The sequence below is a fragment of the Ambystoma mexicanum genome, chromosome 11 (genome assembly GCF_040938575.1).
Source record: "Ambystoma mexicanum isolate Mex_15411 chromosome 11, UKY_AmexF1_1, whole genome shotgun sequence".
Taxonomy (NCBI): domain Eukaryota; kingdom Metazoa; phylum Chordata; class Amphibia; order Caudata; family Ambystomatidae; genus Ambystoma; species Ambystoma mexicanum.
Genome location: NC_090934.1, coordinates 272,239,939 through 272,266,754, shown reverse-complemented (window position 1 = coordinate 272,266,754; position 26,816 = coordinate 272,239,939).

Genomic DNA, 26,816 nt, shown 5'->3' with positions numbered 1-26,816 from the left:
TAATGAAAATTACTGGTACCAACCAGGCCATTATCTCCTCCTCCGTCTTCCTCAAAACAGTCCTAATTATATGAGGACTTTCAAAGCCCTGTAGAATAAACAGATGACAGTGATGAGGAAGACTAGGACTCAGAGTAATGAAGATTACTGATACCAACCAGGCCATAATCTCCTCCTCGGTCTTCCTCATCACAGTCCTAATTATATGAGGACTTTCAAAGTCCTGTAGAATAAACTGAGGGCCACACCAAAAGATGCTGCACATGCATAGTTGAATAGCAAACATATCAGTGTGTATTGATATCCAACGCCACTGACCCAAACTGAGTAAATACAAGTTCTCCTAATTGCAGTTTCTAGTGTTTCATGAATCTGGACAGCACCGCGCAGATCGCAGCATGACACATGTCCTAAATGGAAGACCCACCCCATTCTGCCCAAAAAGGTGCTACTCTTTCGGTAGAATGACCCTGGATTGTATCCGTAACAACCACACCCACTTAACTATAAGCACTAACAATAGCCAGCTTAATCCACCGATTTATGGTGGAAACCAAAGGCTTACTTCCTAGCCCAAAAGACCCGAGAGGGACTGACCTATGGACAAATCTTCTGTAAGCTTGATGAAAAAAAAGGGTGCCCTTGCCCACTCTAGGGGATTTGCCTCCCCATTTTCCTGCCGCAAGACCAGAAGGAGCACCAACTGTTCCACATGAAAAGACAAAATCACCTACGGTCAAAAGGTAGGCAGAAAGCGCAGAACGAGAACCTATTCTCTATGAAACTGAATGTAAGGTTTTCGTCACACAGAAGCTACCTTTTCTCCCACCCCATGACCTGAGGTGATAGCGAGGGGGAATATCACCTAGGCTTTCTGGAGTTGAAGCAGAAACTCTGAGAGGGGCTTGAAAATGTCCCCTGCAGTCCTTGGTGTACCAGCTGGAGATCCAAATGCAGAACCTTAGGATGCGAAGGCCTTCTGGACCAAAGGTGAATGATGGATACCATTAAGGCATTCTCCTGCTGAATATTCCTCCATTTCCGTGGGATCAGGGGACTGGCAGGTAAGGCATAGAGACATTCCTTTAGCCAGCAGAAAGTCATGGTATTGATCCTTCAAGCCGTTGGACACAGAGCCAACATGCAAAAGCGAGAAAGCGAAGCAAAGAGGTCCAATAAGGGTCCCCTGACACTCTGACATATTTAGTGAAAGAGCAGAGGACAGAGTTGCAAGGACACTGAGAAAGGGGAATTCCTGCTGAAGAGATCTGCATGTTCTCCTTCTCTGGAAGAGATGCTGCTTTTAAGTACAGAACCCTCCCCTCTGCCCACTGGAAAATGTGGTGTGCTTTTTCTTTTAGAGACTTGGTGATTCACATACTGTTTGCCCACCTGGTTTAGGTGCAGATCAGGGCTGAATGTCCATAGAGAGATGGGGTGAAATGCAAGATGGCCCTATAAATGGCCGTCAATTTGTGCGAGTTGGCAGATTGGAGAGGCTCCCATGGGGACCATTTTGCTTTGACTGTGGCCTCCTCTCAAGTAAAGTAGCCACCCACTCCACATGTTTTACGTCCATTATGAGGGTCTTTGGTGGAACTGGGTCTACAGGAACCCCTGCCAACAAATAAATGGAGACAAGCCACCAATCAGGCGTGTTTTGAGTGAAATGGACCAAGGAATAGGAATGTCATATCTCCCCATCCAATGAGACCAATGAGACAGCAGAAGAAGCATCAATGTTTTGAGATGGGCACAAGGAACCAACTTGGTTATTGCTAACAAGTCCCCATGCATTCCTAGCCATTGTCTGGTGGACAGGTATTCTATTGGCATAACGTTTTGTAGTCTGGTCTGCAACTTCATGATTCTGTCCTCCAGAATAATGAACTGGACCTTGGCATCCCCGGTCTCACTGAGACATGGTTCACAGCCAGCTCTGTCACCAGCTCCGACACACTCCTACCTGACGGTTACAAGATCCTCTCTGTGCACAGGCCCAACCATGCTGGGGGGGTGTGACCCTTATCTTCCCTGAGTGGACTCCTGCCACTGTTGCTCCTACGCAGACCTACTCCTCTTTTGAATGCCTTGTCTGCCGACTCTCTCTCTCTCTCCTAGCCATTCCCTTACCATGGCTACTATCTATCGGCCACCTGGTCAAATTTCCTCCTTCCTCTCCGAATGGGCGGACCTCTCCTTCTCACTCCTGTCCTCAACCACTCAACTCCTCTTTCTTGGTGACTTCAACATCCACCTGGATGCCTCTTGTCCTCCCCCTGGACTCTTTCGCGACCTCTGTGACTCTCTCTCATTCTCTATTCTCCCATCTGGGCCAACTCACTCTGCAGGGCACACTCTTGATACTCTGATCTCTTCTGACCTTCCACTCTCTGTCCCTCTCTCCACTCCTCTCTCCTGGAGTGATCACTTTCTCCTATCCTCCCACCTCACCTTCCCTACCCCACGGGCAAAGCCACCCTTATCACTGCCACCCTCCTTCTCGGTCATCTGACCCATGAAGCGCGTGTCAGTTGAGGCTTTCGCTGCCACCTTCTCGTCCCCCACCTCCTTCGGCTGACTCCTACCCTGACACAGCCCTCTCCACTCTTCACTCTGCTATATCTGATACTCTTGATATCCTTGCCCCTGTCATGAGAATCCGCCTGAAGCCCAAAGCCAAATGTAACTCCTGGTATGACTCAGATCTCGTCACCCTTAAACGCAAGTGTAGGGTGGCAGAGAGGAAATGGCGTACTTCATGTTCATCCTCTGACAAACTGGCCTGCCGCCTGCTCCAAAGGCAATACCGGCTCTCCGTTCTCACCAAGAAGAGAGCCCTGATTCCAAGCCCGCATCTCTGCGGCATCTAACAATTTGGCTGAACTCTTTAAAATTTGCAGGGAACTGGCAAACCCTGCTGCAGTCTGTACCTCTCCTGTCCCCTCCCAAGCCCTCTGCACGGCACTGGCCTCTCACTTCATCTCAAAAACTCAGGACATCCTGTGCTCACTCTCCTCCTATCACCTCCCCCCCTCTATTCCTTGCACTTCCTCTGGCCCTTCTGCAGCCACCCCTCCTCCCTCCTTCTCTGCCTTTCCCCTTTTTTCATCTGACGAGGTTTCAAGACAAGTCCGATCTATGAAAGTCTCATCAAAACAGGTCCACCCCTGTTCCTCCAAAACTATCAAGGACCACATCGACTCCTTGGCTCCTGCCCTGGCAGACTTCTGCAATCACTCCTTTGCCTTTGGAGTCTTCCCATCCCCCCTCAAGCACTCACTTGTCCACCCCTCCTCCGACCCCTCCTGCCCGGCTATCGCCCAATCTCTATCACTCCCTTCCTGGGCAAGCTCCTGGAGAAACTGGCCATCTCCCAGCTTAATCTCCATGCTGAATCTGTTGGTAGTCTTCATGACCATCAGTCTGGCTTCAGAGCTGCCAGAAGCACGGAAACTGCTCTCCTGAACATACGTGAGGACCTGCTCTCGAACCTTGACTCTAACACCCCATGTGTTCTCATTTTGCTCGATCTCTCTTCTGCCTTTGATACTGTCAACCACACCATCCTGCTCAACCATCTCTGTGATAACCTGGGTATCTGGCGTGGCTGACCTCTTTCCTCTCCAATCGACCCTCCCAGGTCCAAATGGGGTCCTTCCTCTCTGACATCTTTTTCTCTACCTGTGGTGTCCCCCAGGGATCTAACCTCCCTCCCTGGCTTTTCAACCAGTATCTGGCACTTCTTGCCCACCGCATCGTCGCTCTCTGTCCCAACTTTCAGTGCTATGCGGATGATACCCAGCTCATTTTCAGGCTACCCTCGGCCTCCTCTTCTCCTTCCCTCATCTCTGACTGTCTTTCTGCTATCCATGAATAGTGTGCCGCCAACGACCTCTGCCTTAATGCCAGTAAGACTGAGATTCTACTGAGATTCTACTCATCGGCACACCCACTCCCTCCTTCCCTGCAGCCCTCTGGTCGGCCTCTCTTGGCCCTCTTCCTGCTCCTAGCTGCAAGGCAAAAAACCTCGGGTTATCTTCGACTACACACTCTCATTCTCTCCTCACATCTCTGATGTCTCTAAGAAGTTACACTACCAGCTACACCTCCTCAGGTATCCTTCCTTTCCTCTCCTTCCCCCAGAAGCTCACTGTCTCTAGAGCCCTGGTTCTCTCGAAGCTGGACTACTATCACAGCCTCTATCTAAATCTGCCTGCCTCTACTCTCCGCCCTTTGCAACTCATCTAGAACAGGACTGCGAGACTTGTCCTTGGCCTCAAGCCCAGGGACCGTATCTCTCCAGGACTGAAATCACTACACTGGCTCCCAGTGGCTGCGAGGATTAAGTTCAAAACCCTCTGCATTGTCCACAAGGCCTTCTGGGGCCTTGGGCCAAAATACCTTCAACTCTCTCTTCCTAAATATCTTCCTTCTCGAGCTCTTCGCTCATCCGCCTCCAACTCCCTCAGGGTCAGCCTCTTCTCCAAGCAATGAGTTGGGGGTAGATCTCTCTCCGCAGCAGGGGCCTCCCTCTGGAATAGCCTTCCTGCCTCCCTGAAACTTGAGGAGAACCATCTCCGGTTCCGGAAGCACCTCAAAACCTTCCTCTTCGCCTCCGCTGTCTCTCCCTCTCTCCCCTGCTAAACTCACTGAACCTGCACTGAATCTGCAACCAGGCCACTCACCGATCTCAGTCCTTGGCCCAGCCACTCTTCCCTGCACTGCGGGACTGTCTCTGTATCCCTACAGCCCCTCCTCCCTGCACTTACCTTGCACTTGCCACTAGCTGGCCCTCATTTATTTATCTTGTATTCTATTAACCCTGTACTGCACTTTCCCCTCTCCCGTTCCCCTTGCACTTTTCCCTTCCCCTCTACCCTTGAACTTGCGTGATCTGAATGAGACCTGGCCTAGTAGGATCGTTGTCTGTCTCCCCTTGTTCCCCCCGCCTCGTCGCGCCTTGAAACACTTGTGTATAGGTGCGTTAAAAATGCCATATCATATCATATATCATATCAGAAGAAGTACCCAGCCCAGCACTGTGTTGAGTTGTGCTCCGATAATTAACAAATGATTGCATTACCTGTAGTTGACACTTACCCCATTTTATGAGAAAGACGTGCATTTGTAGAACATTGCACACCCCTGCGACATCCATTTTCGTCTTAAAAAGTGAAGGTGCAGCAATGAGCAAATCTTCAAAATAAGGGAATACGGAAATGCCCCTTGCATGTAATACACCTACCAGAGGTACCAGGATCTTTGTGAATACTCACAAACCTGAAGATAATCCAAAAGGTAACACCCTAAATTGATAATGGTTCCCTTGAGATGCAAACTGCAGGAAGCACTGATCGCTCTTCCTCCCTTGAGCATACAAGTAACCATCCCTGAAAAGTCCCTTAGATGCTGGCTGAGGCAAATTGACTGGATTGTCACCATTTTGAATGTTCGGTATACCACCCACTTGTTGCCTCCCTTTAATTTCAGAACTGGTTGGAAGTCTCCTGACATTTTCTGAATGTTGAGAAAGGTCGAGTAATGTCTTTCCCTCGCCTCTAACTGCGGGACAGTTATCAATGTTTTTTTTCCTGTGGCAGGAAACAATTCACTCCATGACTGCTTCCTTCCTTACTAGATCTTTCATAGAATCCATGCGGATGGTTCCTGTGGGTGGTGGCCTGGTTACAAATTCTATGGAGTATTCTACTCTCAGAGTCTGTAACAGCCATTGGTCCTGAATATATGACTCCCAACATCCCAGGAAAATCTTCAACAGGCCTCATACTAGATCCTGCTGATCTCACAAGATAGGATAGTCATGACTCTGAGGCCTGGGGGTGATGGGTGATGAAGGAGGGTTGTCTATGTTCTGTTGTAGGGGCTGCTCAATCGTAGGCCATTCCTAGAAAGGGATGCTTCCGCATCCCCCGGACTCTGTATGATGTTCTTCATGAAGGAACTGGATCTGAAGGAGTTGCATCCTCAGATGGAACAGATGTTTGGGTCAGGAGGTTAGATGCTGGAGAATCTACCTTTGGCACTGGTGGGAGTTAATTATCAAAACACACTAATAGGGATATTTTTGCCACAAAACTTGGCACGGCCAGTTTATCAATGTTGGTCCATTCCTTGACCAGTAAGGCTATGATGGCCTTATGAATCAGAAGGCCCTCCAGTTCTGATGATACATCTACCAAAATAAATCCTCCTCCTCTGGCACCAATGGGGCTCGGGGGCAGATACACATTTTCTTATATATGTGCCAAAGACTGCTGCCAGTTCCTCCCGCTGGAGATATTTTGGTGGTTCTGGTGCAGGCAAGGATCCTTTAACTGCAGAGGCCTGCACCAGAGCTTCCTGCTCCCTGGATTCTGCTAACACTGCAGCAGCAATCAATCTTTGAAGCATACTCTCATCCACTGACAACACCGAGGGCTGAACCTCCTCAGAAGGGCAAGGTACTGGCTGGGCACTTTGGAGAGAGGCAGCATTCTTCTCCATATGTCAACATTTCTGTGTACAATTACATGGCTATAGTTCACCTCATCCGGGTTAGCCCCCCCTTTCATGATCTTTTACAAAAAATGATCTGGTGTGTTAGATCTCTGTTAGATTTGGTAGATCAACCATTTTTGATGTTAGATCGGCTACAGAACAGGAGTTATAGGCATTTATTTAGAGGGGAGGCTAACCCGTACTAAGCTAGACACCCCCTCAATCAAAAATAGTAAAAAAACAGATGTCATTTGTTAGATCTTCATTAGATCAGGTTTTATCAACCATTTTCAACATTAGATTAGTTACAGAACAGGAGTTATAAGCAATTATTTAGAGGGGGGCTAACCCGTAGTGAGCTAGTTATCCCCCCTTCAACCAAAAAATTAACAACATTTGATGTCATTGGTTAGCTATACGTTAGATCCGGTATGATCGGGCATTTATTTTGTTAGATCACACACATGTGCTGAAATATTTGGCTATAAAGGAGGGGGCTGGCCCCCCTCAACTAAATTTAGCAAAAAAAGTCATTCATTTCAATGCATATTTGTTAGATCCGGTAAGATCAACCATTTTTAATGTTAGATCTGCTACAGAACAGGAGTTATAAGCAATTATTTAGAGGGGGGCTAACCCATAGGCAGCCCCCCGATCAAAGAATTGACAAAAATATATGTAATTTGTTAGATCTTCATTAGATCCTTTATGATCAACCATTTTCAACGTTAGATCTGCTACAGAACCGGAGTTATAAGCAATTATTTAGAGAGGGGGGGCTAACCCGTAGTACACTAGTCAACTCGCCCAATCAAAAATAGTACAAAAACATATGTCATTTGTTAGATCTTCATTCGATCAGGTATGATCAACCATTTACAACGTTAGATCTGCTACAGAACAGGAGTTATAAGCTATTACTTAGAGGGGGGGCAAACCTGTAGTGAGTTAGTTAGCCCCACCTCAACCAAAAAATTATAAAAATTAGATGTCATTGTTTACATATATGTTAGATCCAGTATGATCAGGCATTTTTTGTTAGCTCACACATAGGTGCTGAAATATTGGTCTGCAAAGGAGGGCGGCTGGCTCCCCTCAACTAAATTTGGCAAAAAAAGTCATTAATTTCAATACATATTCGTTAGATCAGGTAAGATCAACCATTTTTAACGTTAGATCTGCTAGAGAACAGGAGTTATAAGCAATTATTTAGAGGGGGGGCTAACCTGTATCCAGCCCCCCTCAATCAAAGAATTGACCAAAATGTATGCCATTTGTCAGATGTTTGTTAGATCCGGTATGATCAACCATTTTCAATGTTAGATCCACTACAGAACAGGAGTTATAGGCATTTATTTAGAGGGGGGTAGCCTGTAGTAAGCTAGTCACCACCTCAATCAAAAATAGTACAAAAATGGTTGAAATTTGTTCGATCTTTGTTAGATCCGTATTATCAACCATTTTCAACGTTAGATCCATTACAAACAGGAGTTATAAATTATTAAGGGGGGGCTAACCCATAGTAAGATAGTCAACCCCCCAATCAAAAATAGTACTAAAACATTTGTTAGATCTTTGTTAGATCCGGTATAATCAACCATTTTCAACATTAGATCTGCTACAGAACAGGAGTTATAGGCAAATATATAGAGGGGGGCTAACCCGTAGTAAGCTAGTCAACCCCCTAAATCAAAAATAGTACAAAAACAGTTGACATTTGTTTGATCTTTGTTATATCCGTATGATCAACCATTTCCAACGTTACATCCATTACAGAACAGGAGTTATAAGCAATTATTAAGCGGGGGTTAACCCGTAGTAAGCTAGTCAACCCCCCCAATAAAAAATAGTACTAAAACATATGGCATTTGTTAGATCTTTATTAGATCTGGTATAATCAACCATTTTCAACATTAGATCTGCTACAGAACAGGAGTTATAAGCATTTATTTAGAGGGGAGCTAACCAGTAGTAAGCTAGTCATCCCCCCATTCAAAAATAGTACAAAAACATATGTCATTTGTTAGATCTTCATTAAATCAGGTATGATCAACCATTTTCAATGTTAGATCTGCTACAGAACAGGAGTTATACGCAATTACTTAGAGGGGGGGCTAACCTGTAGTGAGCTAGTTAGCCCCCCCAACCAAAAAATTAACAAAATTCGATGTCATTGGATAGATATATGTTAGATCCGGTATGATCAGGCATTTTTTTGTTAGATCACACAGAGGTGCTGAAATATTTGGCTGCAAGGGAGGGGGGTTGCCCCCCCCAACACAATTTTGGAAAAAAAGTAATACATTTCAATGCATATTCGTTTGATCCAGTAAGATCAACAATTTTTAACTTTAGATATGCTACAGAACAGGAGTTATAAGCAATTATTTCAGTGGCGGCTAACCCATAGCCAGCCCCCCTAAATCAACAAATGTACCAAAATGTATGTCATTTGTTAGATCCTTGTCAGATCCGGTATGATCAACCATTTGCAACGTTAGATCCGCTACAGAACCAGAGTTATAGGCTTTTATTTAAAGGGGGGCTAACCAGTAGTAAGGTAGTGCAAAAACAGACGTCATTTGTTAGCTCTTACTTAGATCCGGTATAATCAACCATTTTCAACATTAGATTTGTTACAGAGCAGAAGTTATAAGCAATTATTTAGTAAGCTAGTTAGCCCCCCCTCAACCAAAAAATATACAAAAATTAATGTAATTGGTTAGATCCGGTATGATCAGGCCTTTTTTCTTTTAAATCACACTCAGGTGCTGAACTATTTGGCTGAAAATGAGGGGGAACTGCCCCCCTCAACATTTTGGGGAAAAGACATTCATTTCAATACATAGCCATTAGAACTGGTAAGATCAACCATTTTCAATGTTTGCCTCATTCTGATCACCTGTTTTTCACTGTGTGAATAAGGCGTAAGGGAATTTGGCAAGAAAAAACTAATCTAAATGTTTTATACATGTCAATGCGTCACACTGTTGGAATTTTGTATCTTTTTCTTGCCATACGAGCAAGCCATTATTGCAGATTTTACTAAATTCAGATGTAGATACAGGCTGTTCATATATAAGGTGTATTGATTTGAAGGGCTCCTGGTGTGCGGGTGATTAAGACAGTGTCGTCAGCATACCTTTATACTGGTACAGGTCTTTCACCCCTTTTGGGACATCAGCTACACATTCAAGTAATACTTCTTGGAGGTTATTAATGTACATTGAAAATAGCAATGTGGCCATAACGCACCCTTGTCTAACCCCCGAGCATAACGGGATCCAGGGGGTGCTATGGCCTTCTATGCTACTTCTAACACAAGTTATTTGTGTGAATTATCTTTAGTATGTCTACAAAAGATTTAGGGCAATTTTAGGACATATGCACATGCCAGAATGTGCCTCTGTTAACTTTATCAAAGGCTATGCCGAGGTCCATGAACGTCAGATATACTAGTTCCTTTTTGACGAATAAGGAATTGGCAGCCACTAAGAAGGGATTTAGACCCTGTTCCATTTTCCCAAATGAGAGGCGGAAATCCAGTTGTTTTGGTGATGATATTGATTTATCTTTGACCCAATTTTCCAAGATGTTTATCTGGCACCTTCAAAAAATCTTAAAGATAGTATTTAAAAGGGAAATGGGTCTGAATGGTTTCAGGCTACCTCTAGTACCTTTTTTATATATTGGTATAATCATCACTCTTCTCCATATATATGGAATGGAATTCGTAGTTAAAATTGCATTAAACACTATTGCTAATAATGGCCCTCATTAGCCAAGAAATGGGGGTGGGGGATTCGCCCCTAGATGGGTGGACTTTCAATTGCATTCTGCAGCTCTCCACTTGCGTTTCAAGGCTGCTGGATTAGAATCGCAACAATTGTTATGCTTGGTGACAGGTTTTAGGCTAATCCTCATGACAGGTGAAAGATTGTTGAGAGTGTTAGTGATAGCGAGATGTACATTGTTGGGAGCAGAGTCAGTGAGTCAGGAAGGGGAGGGGGAATGAAGGTGGAAGCTAATGGAGAAAATGACACTAATTTCATCGGACAAATTTGTATTTATTTATTTGTATTTATTTGTATTTATTTTATTTGTATTGTGCTCCTGTCCCTGGGGCATCTGGGCGTATGTCTTACAGATATAAATAGCAATACAGGGCAAAACAACCTTTGTTCGAGGTTACAACATAATGAGAAGACAAATGAATAATATTGAGCTGAAAGCTCAGGTTGACAAAGAATACAGAGGAATATTCATCAGGTACACAGAATAGTGCGGGCAGGTACATTACATCGGTAAAAACAAGTGAATGTAACAGTGAAGGTTACATAGGAGGAACAAGGTAAGATTACGCATTAAGGGAAGGTGATAGTAGGGGCAGGGTGGAATTGAGAGCCCTCCAGATCACTGGATCAAGAGGTAGCTAGACTTAAGAGTGCTGCCCATCATGGTCCAACACCTGAAGCCAACATTTGGTTTTACTTTTAAATAGTTGGAAGGAGGGTTCGGCACTGAGGGAGGAAGGTAGAGTGTTCCATAGCTTGACCACTAGGACAGGGAAACTAGATCCTCCAGCTTTTAGGAGCTTAAATCTAGGAATGGATAGGGTGTGCGCTTGAGCTGATCTAAGGGGTCTTGTAGATGTGTGGGCAGAGAGCCGGTTGGTAAGATATTCTGGAGGGAGGTTCGTCCGGGCTTTGTGTGTCAGTGTCAAGGTTTTAAGGGAGATTCTGTGCTCAACAGACAGCCACTGAAGGTTTTGTCTTGTGTCAGAAATGTGAAGTTGCCTTGCGATGTTGAGGGCAGCCCTAATGGCATTATCTGGGTTACTTGGTGCTTGTTGATATTTCTTTGACTAGTCCCTAGGTAAAGGGCATTGCAGTAGTCAATTTTGGCCTTGACTAGGGTTCTAGCAAGGGTAATACTGTTAGTTTGCCGTGAGGAAGGGCCTGCACGCAGTAATTAGTTTGCATGTGTACGCTGATGCTGCAACCACAGTGTTAGTTTGTCTGATGGGCGATAGTGTAGCATCAAGGTAGATACCTAGGGTTTTGGTATTATTGGAGACATTGATAGTGTTGCCATCAATAATGAAGGCTTTGAAGTCAGAGTCCAGTTTATTACGTCTAATGTGAGAGCGAGGATTAGTAACTCAGTTTTCACATCATTTAGACAGAGTCCATGATGCGCCATCCAGGCTTGGATGACTGAGTAGACTTAATTCAGGGCTTTTGTGACAATTGCATGGTCACCAGTGATAGGGATGAGTATCTGGGTGTCGTCCGTGTAGTTTGTGTATGTAACACCCAGATAATCAAGAATGTTGAAGAGAGGCTTCGTGAACACATTATAGAGAGTAGGGGAGACATACGACCCTTGCGGGACCCCACAGAGGACTGGTGAGGGCTCAGCGGAAGCAGATGGTGAGAAAACCCTCATGGTTCTATTTGTAAGGAAGGATTTGATTCAAGATGTAGCTTCATCTGAGAAGTAGGCAGCTGTTTTTAGGTGGTTTCAGAGAGTTTGGTGGTTGACCAAGTCAAAAGACGCCGATAGATCAAGCAGAAGTAGGAGTGCTAATGTCTGCAAATGAGGCTGGCAGAGCTGGGGAGGTTTGGTCAGAGGGCCAAGAGGTCCCAGGTGGCAGGAGAGGAGGGAGTGGTCAGACCAGGAAAGCAGGGTGCAGAGAGGGCTAGAGAGCAGAAGATCAGCCTGGCTGAAGGCATTGAGAGTTTCTGAAAGGGGAAGTGACTTGAGAGTCGCAGTGGATGTTGAAGTCACCCAGAAGGAGGAGTTTAGAGGTAGAAGTCAGGAGAGTGGAGGAGACATCGGCCCATTCTGAAAGGAAATGGGAAATAGGACCAGGGGGCCTGTAGATAGTGGCAATGGTCAGAGAAGAAGTAGGAGAGAGGCCAAGGCTTTCAAAGGAAGAATAGTGCTGGGTAGGTATGAGGGAAGTAGAGACCCACTCAGGGAAGATCAAGGCTACTCAAACCGCCAAAACAGTTGGGATGGGGCTTAGAGATGATCTTGTAGCATCAGGGAGGAGGGAGTCAAAAGCAATGATTGACCTGCCATTGAACCGCGTCTCAGTGAGAGCAAGGACATTGAGATCAAAGTCTTCAAGGAGAAGGAAGATGTCTGAGGAATATTTAATAACAGAGAGAACATTAAGCATGGCCAAGTGAAGCCAGTCACCACCTTTGAAGTTTTTCCCAGCAGTTGCGGTACAGGGGGTAGTACGCCCATCAGAGGAGGAGAAGGTGGTGTAGGGGAGAGAGAGGATGGAAGAATAGCAGGAGTGGGAAGGAAGTTGATGAGAGCCGGCAGGAGATTGGGTGGAGGACCCTGAGTCATGATAGTGCCATGATAGTGCCATTGCGATATGATATATGATATGATAAGTCATTTATAACGTGCCTGTACACCTGTGTTTCTAGGTGCAACAAGACAAGGGAGGGTACGGAGGGGAGACAAGACAAACAATCTTACTAGGCCTTGTGTCATTCAGATTGTGCAAGTGAGGCAACGCAAAGTGCAGGGGACGGGGATGGGAGAAGTGTAAGGGGGGAGAAGGGGAGAGTACAATCAGGGCAGCATTGCTCTAAGTAAGTGCAGCCGGGACAGCACGGCTCTAGGTAAGTGCAAGGAGGCTGTGGCTGTAGAAGTTACAGTTACAGACCCTAGTGTGCAAAAAGCCTGAAGGCAGTGCGGGGGAGACTGGTCAAGAAGAGCCAGGTACCTAGAGAGACTCTGAGGGTAACCAAGCAACCAGTGGTGCAGCAGACAGGTAGATCAGCAGGGGAGGGAGGGAGGGAGAGAAAGCAGAGGAGAAAAGGAAGGTTTTGAGCTGCTTCTGGATCTTGGTCTGGCTCAAGTTTGAGAGGGGCAGAGAGGCCATTCTAGAGGGAGGCACCTGCAGACGAAAGTGATCTGCCCGTTACTCTTTGCCTGGAGAAGCGTCTGACCCACAGAGAGTTGGTGGCAGCAAAGCAAAGGGGCTCAAGAAGGAAGGTAGTTAGGAAGAAAGTGTTGAATGTAGTGCAGGCCCCGGCCCCAGAAAGCCTTGTGGACGATGCAGAGGGTCTTGAACTTGATCCTTGCAGCCACCGGGAGTCAGTGGAGAGATTACGAGACTGGAGGGATACAGTCACTGGGCTTGAGGACAAGCATAAGTCTTTCAGTCCTTTCCTGAATTAGTTGCAGAGGGCAGAGAGTAGAGGACGGCAGATTGAGAAAGAGGCTCTTACAGTAGTCCAACCTGGAGAGAACCAGGGGTCTGGAGACAATGAGCTGGGCTTAGTTGCCCACCTGATGTTAGTGACCCAATCACTTTCCCTGACATGTATGGAACGTACACCAGATGTTCCCTCTAAACCTATCACTTTCTCAAGTAGCTTTTTGTAGTTTGCCCCGTAGATGGACATCAGTGATGACAAGTTTTTTATGAAACTCGCTGAGTGAGAATATCGAGCTTATATTCATTGATGTTCGTTGCACTCCCTGTTTTAGACTATTGCTATTAAAACAGATTTACTTTACCAACTTCCTGAGTCAGTCCGGTTATTGATGTTTGAGTATATTCTGCATCCCCATCTATCTCAAAGTATTGCTACCTCGTCTTAAAGGGCCTTGTGTGTTAGGTAAACAGGTTTAGAGGAGAGTTCCAAAACTTGTGACACAGGTGGCCATGAACCATGTCTCACTGAGAGTGAGGACATCCTCATTCGAGGAGGTGGCAGATGTCAGAGGAGTGTTTGACAGCAGAGCGAGAGTGGAGCAGGTTGGCACATTTGAAAGACTTCCATGGAGGGACACACGTTAGCGGTACACATTAATGATGCACCTGGATGATGAAAAGCCAGCCAAGAGTACTTCCCATCTAATGCCGCCATTAGCGGGTGAGGACGAGAAAGGGAAGAGAGTGGATTTCAGGTGATAAGTCCATAGGTCTGGAGAGGGGACAGAAAAGAGGATACCTGTGATAATCTGTCTGAAAGTAGCACTGACATAGGTGTCAGCGATAGGTAAACCAGGAACAGAAGACAGGAGATCTTTTTTAAACGTTTTTCTTCCAGACTTCGTGAGAGAGGGAAGATGGGTGATAGAATAGCAGTTAGTGTAGATGAGACAGATTGAGAGTGCCATGAGGAAGGAAGAGAGGGGAGTGAAGGGATAGAAGAGAGAACTGCACAGGCTAGCCACGACTCGCCAGGTGGCCTAGCAGCTGAACGAGGCAGGTAGATGCCCAACAAGAAGTCTTATGCTAAATCAGGCAGACCAGGAGGGATGGATGATCATCAGGAGGGTAAGCAATGGTGAGCAGTTCCATAGGGTGGCTTCCACAAGAGTCAGGGCGGAGGCCAGCAGAAGAGAATGAATGAATGGAGATGAGGGTCTGGATCAGCAGATGACAAAGACTGAAAGGATCATTGTTGTAAGCAGGCAGCAGCGGGCACCATGATGCAGAGGAGCTCCGAGCAAACAGGAGGCCCTGCGAGGTGTAGATTACTTGGCAGGATCTGCGGTGCGATGGAGAGCGGCATTAGTGGGTTGTAGGTGTAGCAATTAATTATTGCCCCTCTTGTTGTAAGACAGTCCGTCCCTTAGGCGCACCTATTGGGAGGCCCCGATCTAGTACTGGAAGTCAGAGTTTGTGCTCCTTGCCGTCTGGGTGCGCACTCAGAACTGTACGGCTTGTGCTGGTTTTTACTGGGCAGAGCAATGAGTTCTCTGTGATTTGATGTAGTTGAGAACGGAACCCAGTTAAACAGCTGGTCTATTTTATTTGTGCTGCATGGGACCCCAAGGCTTCACAGTTACACTTCTGTAGGGTGATTTATAGCTCAGTGTGGTTCCTATTTCTTGTACATCTAACACCCACTTCCTAAAGGCCTCTCCTATCCATGTTTGAGCATTACTTTTTTGGGCATTACTTGTGTGGGCATTACCCTCAGGAAAGGGTTGATTAAACAGAGCCCCAACACCTCTGGCTTCTTGTTGCTCCCTGCACACCTCCTCACCTCAGTAGGCGACGGGATAGGTGGTGGTCATCTCTCCCCCCCTTCACTGGGCCCCGGCAGGCAAAATAGTGATGGAGTGATGGTTGAATCAGCCTGCTCTGTGGGCTAAAGTGCCCCAGGCCCTCTATTCTCAGTTGGGACTCATTGTGGACTTGTAACCCCAGTTAGTTGATTTGTATGTGGCCCAGGAGAGGATCAAGCATAGCATGGCATAACCAGAGCTGCATCTGGGCAACCAGCAGCAGGAGACCTCGGCCACCTCCCCAGGGACCCACAGGGCCCCTCCCCCCACTTTCCAGGCTTCATCTGGCAAAGGGGCTTGACAGCCCAAGGATGCAGCCCCAACCTCATCTCCTGTGTCGACTCCTCACAAATGCCGAATGAAAGAAAGAAAGAAAGAAAGAAAGAAAGAAAGAAAGAAAGAAAGAAAGAAAGAAAGAAAGAAAGAAAGAAAGAAAGAAAGAAAGAAAGAAAGAGAAAGGTGTATAAACATCCTGTTGAGGGGGCCTCAAAAGCCCCCCTAATCTCCCAGCATTCCACCAAAACAGCAGATACCACTCACTGAAGCATACGCACAGACCATAACTGGATGACAACACTAAAGTAATCATGAAGAGGCAACATGGCTGAACACACTCACATAGATGCATTAGACTGTTGGACAAGAACATGCATGAACTGCTCACTGACAGCTAAAAGAAACAGACTTGAACTGTCATGAAAATAAAGATGGAAGCCACAGCTGCATTGAAATGAATGGAAGGCATCAGAAAAGCTCAAAACACAGGAAAAGGCCTGACACACTGATTTCCCTGAAAAACGCAGACAGGGTTAGCAGTGCAGCTACTGTGCCCAGCCTTGCCAAGACACAGGACAGAGAGACTATGTTTCGAGTCAACAGAAAATAAAGAACAGAGCAGAAGGCTGACATTCTTCATAAATGCAAGCAGAGAAAGTCAGTTTCGCGGTCCCTAAACACGTGATCTGAACTTGGAAAACAAGGCCTAGTCATTCGAGGCAGGCTGAGACCGTTGTTCCCATCAAACTGAAGACAGAAAATACAAAATGTAACACAGCATGAAGTTGGAGACTGGAATGTACTTTCTTGGGGCCAGGGGAGTCAGAGAGATGGTAACCTTAGTGAGAAGAAGGTGGTACTCTGAGAGCACTCTCCCCACCTTGAATTGTGCTCATCTGCTGGTAATTTTCCCAAACGGAGAAAGCTCACACTGGCCTCTCGTGGGTGGTGCCAGGCGGGGCCACCCGATATAGCCTGACCAATCAGATCATTTATCCCCTATAAAATATAAGTTTACCTATACTGTTCACCCAATCCCAGCTCGCCTAAGGTCAAGAAATATAACTTTTGGATGTGATGTCACAGTGGAATAAAACCTCAATACCAGCCTGTAATCAGTTGAGTGTGCATTTGGAAGATTCAGAAATCAGTGGGGCTATCCCTGCTTTTCAATTCTATTAATAAAAGCAGTAATTTGTCACATTTCTGGGCTCCTCTGTTTCTCTGGCACAGGGGATTTTGCTCGAGCCAACCTCAGGTTTTTCATTCTTCTTCAATCCAATATGTAAGTTAGTAGCCAATCCACAGACTCCCTTTTAGATAGATATTTACACCTACACCTAGTGTGTGGTACATTCATGAGTGGGAAAAAAATAAGACAAAATTGGAGTATCATTACTTTAGAGGGTTTTATTATTTAACCCACCTTAACTCAGAGAAGGCTGGCACCAGTGGCAGTGTTGGCACTTCAAATTCAACTTTTTCATCAACTTAATTTATGTGTTTGAAAAACAATTCAAATGGATACAATTGAAAACATTGTACATCATGGTTATCTGATCAGATGACATTTTAGAGCATATTTATGTTGTCAAATACAGCACATAAATAACTATAACTCACTATTTAAATGATCTACATTATGCAAAAACAATAATTCTTACTTTGCTATTGTTGCCTACACCTTCACATATATAACTACTTCTGCTAGGCCATGTACCTTGTTAGCAGCAACTATTTTTACAGAACGTGCCATATCATTATACAACTCCCAAACATTGTTTTTTCTTCTACAATAAGACACATAGTGACATCCTTCGACATGCATTATTACTGCACCTAGAGCATACATGATACCCATTTCTGATATTTCATTTGGAAAGTCAGTGAGACATTGCTTTGTCGAAGGTGCCCCAATTCAGGGCTCGATTATGAGGTGTGGACCAGGCTTGGTGGTTATTGTCATATGTTTCTTGCAGTTCAGTGAACATTGCCTATTTATGATTTAGATGCATTTTTCACTGCAAATTCAAAGTCACGTTGCAGGTCATTGGAGTTAATTGGCCAAAATACACCACATCATTCTCCATTATTTTGACAAGATCGGGTTTGACAAGTAAAGGTTTCAATTGAACTCGGAACATCTTTCAAAAAGATCTGAATGGTATTGCCAACATAGTCCTCAGCATTCAAGCATATAATCTCACCTGGAAGGTTGGTGCATGGGACCACTTCCATTAACAGTTGAGCTCTCTTTTTATATATATTTTTAATAGGCCAATGTTTAACAAAATACTGAACCGAATTGAGAAAAGAGCTTCTGAAATTATTGATGATGTTTCTGTATGATGCATAGTCAACATAGATGCAGGATAAACTGTTCAAAAGAGAATCAAATGGGCATGTGTTATTTACCTTGTAAACCTTATGATCTATTCTTATTGGGTTTAAACAGCTTCCATTTCTGAGGATACCCAGAGGCTTCTGCTGGTAAGGGCTGTCAATTCATTGAGTGATTTCAGGATATGGAGATAAATATGTATGTTTTTTCTTGGGAGTTTTTTTCAAGGAGTCCTTGGAGTTTGGTGACCGGAGATGAACTTTCTTTTCTGTTTCAAAATCAGATATAGTGCCATGCAGATTTGTTTTTCCCCGCCAGTGTTCTTCTTGTCGAAGCTCCATCACATTTCCTTCTGTGGATTGTATGTCTGCAGTGATGCTGTTTTCAAACGTTTTTCCCAATGGCAGTCCATTATCTGTCAACACCAGCGCATGTGGATTAACTTCCTTTTCTTTTTCTGACATCATCCGTATTTCGATTGGCCAATACTTCTCTTCTGAAGATGTGTTCGTACCATCTCTCTTTTGATTTGTTTCAGATCTGTTTGCAGCTGCTATTTTGGTGCTCCCTTCAAGGGCCTTAAGATGACATGCAACAAATGTGTCAACTCGCATTGGTTTAGGGTTGTGTTCTAGGATTGCATTTTTCAAGAGGCCAAATTCCCCCTCAACTGAAGCTGAAGAGCCTGTTTTGTTTGGTGATTGAAACACTGTCCAGATGGGGAAAAACGTCATCAGATGAAGTCGTTTTTCTGAAAAGTTTGGACAGAAATAAGGGTTTGGTTCATCACCAATTTCTAGGAATGTTTTTGCTGTTTCGTGAGCAATGTCATTCACCCACACGCACACTGATTGCGAACAATGGATTTCTTCATCAACAGGAAGTCTTTCAGGAACATCCTTATCATCAATGGTAGCATCAATAAACTCTAACGCCCCCCTTTCAATGCAATGACAAAGGTATAACTTTGATTTTTCACATTCTGATATGTTACCTACAGCAACCTTACCTGTTGTTTCACACCCAGCAAGTATTAGTGTACTGAGAAGTAGACGCTTAAGAATGTCAAATGATTCACAGTTGACCATAAGTCCAACACATCTAATGTAGAATGTCCTAACAAGTTTTGCCTTTTTGGGATAGCACTTCCACCAGCAAACAGTATTAATTAGATGGGCCACATCTTACTTAATGTAGCAGGTGGGGGTTTCATTGTTCAAGCCACATTAGCTTGACATGCAATTCTTTAAATAAGTGTTAAGGCTGCATTTATTTAGAACACATGATAGCGCTCCAAGTAAGGCACAGGAGAAGTCACAGACACATTACTTAGGCAATCTCTGTGCATCTTTAAGCCATTTTTCTATCCAAAAAGTGATTGTAGGAGTATCTTGGCATTCACTTAGCATTTGAGACACAGATATTTGAGTATTCTCCCTATTGATTACAATTGTGTATAAATAAATATGAGCAGACAATCCATGTGTTCGCTTTAATTTTGGTACCAAACTGCCTGTGGTATCCACTGCAATTTTAGGGAAAGATTGCTTTGAACAATACCTTCTAAAAATGTACATTTGTTCTTTTGACCAGTAATGTATAAAACATGCATCATAAGAGATGGACTAAATGTCTCCTATATACACCTGAGTACTTTTCATCTCTGGAAGAGCCAAAACAGGATCTTTTATCTTGGGTGTATCACATTTCTTGTTCATTGCTTCCTGCCTGGCATCCTGACAAATTCTCAGAGATAGTATATTGGGTGGGTCTCTTTCTGCAAACGTTATTTACTTATCAAGTTTTTCTCGCCTCCAGTGGCACAGCAATGTCTTTAACATTTCTTCTCTAATTCTATGTCTTTTCTCAGCTCTCAGCTGACTTTTCCTTTAATGTGGTGTAGCTCTTGTGTCTGATGCCCTTACATGAAGGATTAGTGGGTTGCCAGCATCAGGTTTCTCTTCTGCAGAAACATATATGAATGCTTTGCATTCTATGCAATGCCCCATTGCAGTGATAAATCTTCTACTCTGATCATCGCTCACTCGAACCTTGTTCCTCTTAAAAGATAATGCACATGGAATTCCATGCTGCTTATGAAGTTCATCTGCAATTGCTGCACTCCATGCATTTTATTTTAGCACACTATGCCTTTTCTTGCATGTTTCTTCACTATAAATAACGGTATTAGGCTTAATCTCCATGTACTGTTCATAAGGTATTGAGATCTCCCATACGACGGATGGCTTATTTCTATCTAACTGTTCAACGCTGCTCTCTGAAGAGTCCTCATCTGAACTACTTGAGTCAGATGAGATCTTGTGCAATATTTCTGCTGTCTTTGACAGAGATGATGTGATTTTAAACTCTAGGAGCAGGAAGTTCTGCAGATAATGTCTATTTTAATATATATCATCATGGATCTGTTTCCATTTCAAAATATACTTAAAGGATTCATGAGAACAACTTCCCTCCAAACAGGTTCCGAAGCTACCTTTAACTCGCCATTAGCATTAGAAATGCCAGGATAATCTTTCAAGACTTTTTTAATGGTCTCAATGGCAGGTTTTCGAGGCATCTTGAAGTCAAATAGAAATTTGGAAAAAATATGTTTTAGTTTAACTGAAAATATATAATAATATTATTTGCTTTAACATTTGATTCTTGTTGTACACTTTTGATGACATGATAATACTGTATAATGTAGGCCTCATGGCGTCTCATTTCAGTCGCTCCCATCTTACATACTTTTTGCTGCAGAGGGAAGGACCCCATTGGTGAATGCGCCATCACCCGGGTTGTTCTAATTTTGCAGAATACATCTGTCAGTGGTCCACTATTTACCCATTTATGTGGAGCCACATGAAGAGCATCCATGCCACTTGTTCCACAAATGGAATCCATGGAATACTCTTTTGAAGACAGCCCTAGAGGGTATCATCTGCTTTGCTATGCAGCTAGCTACACCCTTGCTTCAATACCATCCATAACATTTAACTCAACTTTCATAGTAGTGATGTGTTCTTAAGACATTTAAAAAAACGTAAACATACAATTGTGTTGCAAGTTACTCAGGGTTCAATGTATCACAATGGTGAAGGAAAGACCTTACCTTCTTGGTTTCACTGTAAAACAATGCTCTGAACAAATACAGTAACTAATGATTTTTGAGCACTTTGTGCTGGTAATTTTTCAAACTTTGTGTCAGCAACATTACTTCAACTTCGCATGGTAAACCTTTCCGATCCACTTGATATTTTTTTAACCAATGCTGGAGGAGGTTTGAGGAAAAGAAAGTGTAAGCAAGGAGAGATTAATTACCTCAATCAATTAACTAGATGGATGAAGCAGTGTGCCGTTTCTCTTCCCTCAGCCAGGTAGCAACGGTAGGCCTTGCGCTTTTCTTCTGTTATTGTAAGTATAGGTATAATGGTCCATAGTATGACATTTGTGCATTTTTTGGTTGAGGGGGTGGGGGTGCTAACTAGCTCACTACGGGTTAGCCCCCTCCTTAATAATTACCTATAACTCCTATTCTATAATGGATCTAACGTTGAAAATGGTTGATCATAAGATCTAACCATGATCGAAAAAATGTCAACCGTTTTTGTACTATTATTGATTGAGGGGGGATGAATAGCTTACTATGGGTTAGCCCCCCTATAAATAAATGGCTATAACTCCTGTTCTGTAGCAGATCTAACATTGAAAATGGTTGATCATACCGGATCTAACGAACATCTGACAAATGGCATACATTTTGGTCCATTTTTTGATTGAGGGGGCTGTCTACAGGTTAGCCCCCCCTCTAAATAATTGCTCATAACTCTGGTTCTGTAGTGGATCTAACGTTAAAAATTGTTGATTTTACTGGGTGTAATGAATATGTATTGATATGTATTACTTTTTTTTCCAAAAATGTGTTGAGGGGGGGCCAGCCCCCCCTGCTTTGCAGCCAAATATTTCAGCACCTCTGTGTGATCTAATAAAAAAATGCCTGATCATAGCGGATCTAACATATCTCTAACCAATGACATTGAATTTTGTTTTGGTTGAGGGGGGGCTAACTAGCGCACTACAGGTTAGCCCCCTCTAAGTAATTTCTTATAACTCCTGTTCTGTAGCAGATCTAACGTTGAAAATGGTTGATCATACCTGATCTAACGAATATGTATTGAAATGAATGACTTTTTTGCCAAATTTAGCCCCCCCTCCTTTGCAGCAAATATTTCAGCCCCTGTGTGTGATCTAACAAAAAAAAAATGCCTGATCATACCGGACCTAATGTATATATAACCAATGACATTGACTTTTGATAAAAGTTTGGTTGAGGGGGGGCTAACTAGCTCACTACAGGTTAGCCCCCCTCTAAGTAATTTCTTATAACTCCTGTTCTGTAGCAGATCTAACATTGAAAATGGTTGATAATACCTGATCTAATGAAGATCTAACAAATGACATATGTTTTTGTACAATTTTTGATTGGGGGGGATGACTAGCTTACTACGGGTTAGCCAACCTCTAAATAAATGCCTATAAATCCTGTTCTGTAGCGGATCTATCGTTGAAAATGGTTGAACATACCGGATCTAAAAAAGATCTAACAAATGCCAAATGTTTTAGAACTATTTTTGATTGGGGGGTTGACTGGCTTACTACGGGTTAGCCCTCCCCCCCTTAATAATTGCTTATAAGTCCTGTTCTGTAATGGATTTAAGGTTGAAAATGGTTGATCATATGGATCTAACAAAGATCTAACAAATGCCAAATGTTTTAGAACTATTTTTGATTGGGGGGTTGACTGGCTTACTACGGGTTAGCCCTCCCCCCTTAATAATTGCTTATAAGTCCTGTTCTGTAATGGATGTAAGGTTGAAAATGGTTGATCATATGGATCTAACAAAGATCAAACAAATGTCAACTGTTTTTGTACTATTTTTGATTGAAGGGTGATGACTAGCTTACTACGGGTTAGCCCCCCTCTAAATAAATGCCTATAACTGCTGTTCTGTAGCGGATCTAACGTTGAAAATGGTGGATCATATGGATCCAACAAAGATCTAACAAATGCCATATGTTTTAGTACTATTTTTGATTGGGAGGGTTGACTAGCTTACTACAGGTTAGCCCCCAATTAATAATTACTTATAACTCCTGTTCTGTAATGGATCTAATGTTGAAAATGGTTGATCATACAAATCTAACAAAGATCTAACAAATGCCATATGTTTTAGTACTATTTTTGATTGAGGTGGTGACTAGCTTACTACAGGTTAACCCCCTCTAAATAAATACCTATAACTCCTGTTCTGTAGCAGATCTAACATTGAAAATGGTTGATCTTACCGGATCTAATGAACATCTGACAAATGGCATACATTTTGATCAATTTTTTGATTGAGGGGGGCTGGCTACAGGTTAACCCCCCTCTAAATAATTGCTTATAACTCCTGTACTGTAGCAGATCTAACATTAGAAATGGTTGATCTTACCAGATCTAATGAATATGTATTGAAATGAATGACTTTTTTTGGCAAATTTAGTCTCCCCCTCTTTTGCAGCAAATATTTCAGTCCCTGTGTGTGATCTAACAAAATAAAATGCCTGATCATACCGGACCTAATGTATATCTAACCAATGACATCGAATTTTGATCATTTTTGGTTGAGGAGGGGGCTAACTAGCTCACTACAGGTTAGCCCCCCTCCAAGTAATTTCATATAACTCCTGTTCTGTAGCAGATCTAACATTGCAAATGGTTGATCATACCAGATCTAACGAAGATCTAACAAATGACATACTGTCATGATGCCTACCCCCGGGGGCCCAAACCACGTCCAGCAACCCCGGAAGCAGACATCAAGTTATCCTAAGCAAGCCCAACAACCCCTGCTAGTGGCTATTTGGGTCCAGTCCTGGTGCCCATGGCGCCAGGCTCACATGGAAAGTCAGTCCTGGCACCATAGGCACCAGGCTCATAGATTAAAACCTACCTGATGCAGACCATGCTGCAAACTTACCTGATGCAGACCATGCTGCAAGAACTCCAAGCCAAAAGAGGCTTGGAAGGGACTACTTTACTTAGGGACTATTTTTTACTCGGGCGGGGCTGGGGAGGAATACTTAGCTGGGACTACTTTGGGGGCTATTTAAACCATGCCCGAAGAGCAGCACACGCTTCGCGTTATTCTGATTCCAGCAGCGTAACGCTCACCATGCTTGCAAGTCTGCATCCAGCCTTCTGCCACGCCCGCCTCGAGTTTGGTGCTCCAAGAAAAATGGAGAAAGAAGGAGAAAAAGTTAGAACAAGAGCAATACCTTTAATCCTTAGCTGAATTCCCGATCCATCGCGCCTTCGAACTGGAAGAAAGAAGTTATTTTATGCGCGCCGCGCTGAACTCACCGGCCTTTGCAGCATCTTCACATTCCACCGCATCCTCCTGTATGTTCCCGCCGCACTCCGGCACCTAAGGAGAAGACAAGAACAGCAAGGTGAGCCAAGGGAATACACAGAGGAATATTAGTTACCCTCCCATAGACTTACCTGATTTTACCACTGGGGGTACTATTCCTCTTTTCGGGTCAGCGCAGCGTCCACTGCATCTTCACCGAACCCCGGCTCCTAAGGGGAAACAAAAGGACAGCAAGGTGAAACAAAGGCACTAACAAGGGGAACCCTCCTCACCACAATAGACTTACCTGATTTTACCGCCGGAGGTATTATTCCCCAAGACTTCATACTTTCTCTCAGCGCCTGAATAAGGGAGAAAGCAACAGGTTACATATTGACATTATTTTATCGAACTGTGTTGGAAAATACAAATCCTTACCAGAATACTACCGGTTGCCACGAGGAACTCTTCATTAGGGTCAAGCTGCAACCTGCAAGGAATCCGACAAGAGTGAATGTTAGGCATTTGAACTCTTACGAACTTTATACTTACGGCGTCTTGCCGGGAATCTCGGAGTCAATATTGTTCTGGAACTCACCAATTCCTTCGAGCCAGTGAAGCAACTGATTATCAATGCGCCCCTGCGCTCAATGCAGGATGGAGAGCTGATCTTTTCAAACCATCAGGTGAGACTATAAGAGGGGACACCAAAGGTGATCTGTGGGGAGAACAGCAGGGGTGGGGGGATTTATGCCCAACTCCACGGGTGGTTAATTCCCTTTCTCCATTTGCAGAAGAATATTCCTACGGGCCAAGCAAACGAAGCTAGGTGGGCCAGTCCAGTCCGTCATCTCGGCCCTACACGCCACATTGGTGGAGACCGCAGCTGTCCAGTTCCGATCAATGCCTCTGTGGGAGCCAGGTGAACGTATCAGAACGTGAAGCCTACCCACAAATTCCCACCCGGGCATTATGGATACCTTAGAGACTGACCAATTGGCCCAATTACTAGGGGAACTGAGGGCTGAAGTGCATTCAGCCCGTCAAGAAACCAATGCTCTTAGGAGAGAACTGATTTTGTCAAAGGAGCGAACTGATGACCTTGCTAGGAAACTATTGCAAAACCAGGCTGGACAAGCACCCCTACCTGGTTCTGGGAGAAATCCAGCTCCTGTGTTATCGAGTAACCCTGTGCAAATAAACCTACCAGGAAATATTCCATTAACGCTTTGCCGGAGATCCCAAAAGGTTCGCCGTGCTTATGGACCAATGCCGCTTGCACTTTTTATGCAGACATGGAGCCTTCCCAAATGATCAAACCAAGGTAGCCTTTGTATTGTCATATCTCAGAGGCAGTGCAGCTGATTGGTCAATTCCACTAGTTACTCAGGATGACCCAATTCTTCGGGATTTTCGGGGCTTCCAAACGAGCATTGAAAGACTATTTGCCCGGCACTCCCAAAGACAGGCCCTGGATAACGAACTTTTGTCTCTACGACAGGGTAACCAGGACCTTCTATCCTACATCGCAACCTTTAATAGGTTGATAGTGGAAACTGGATGGCCTGAGGTAAAACGAATCACGTTATTTCATCGAGGGCTTCGAGGAGAACTCAAGGATGTCTTGGCTCAAGTCGTGAACCCACCTCAAGACTGCGCTGAATATATAGACTTAGTGGTCCAGTTAGATCACAGACTTCAGAACAGAAAGGCTGATCAAGCCAAGTTTGAGAATCAGGTGTTGGTCAAAACCCACGCTAACCCCAAAGGAGCAGATGCTTCAGAACCCATGAAAATCGGAGGGGTTAAAGGATCCTTAACCCAGAAGGAAAGTGAAAGGAGACGGCAAATGCAATTGTGTCTATATTGTGGAACTTCTAAGCATTTTCTACGGGATTGCCCTGTAAAACCACCCAAGAAGGTGGTAGGAGCTGCTAATAAAAGCCATAAGGAGTCAGACTCGGGAAACGACCACGCCCGACAAGCGTAGAGGTCCACTTGCCAAGCTTGAAGAAGGATACTCAGACCTCGCATTTCATCATACCAATGGTTCTCGTAGATCCAGGGCAGCCATCACGCAGTAAGGGCATACATTGATAGCGGGGCCATAGGAAACTATGTGGACTATGAATTGGCTTTCAGGATGAATCTACCTCTCTTCCGAAAAACCACCTCAGATGTCATCACCACAGTCGATGGAACTGAAATTGCCTCTGGGCCTGTAACACATTCCACCGCAGAGATGACACTAT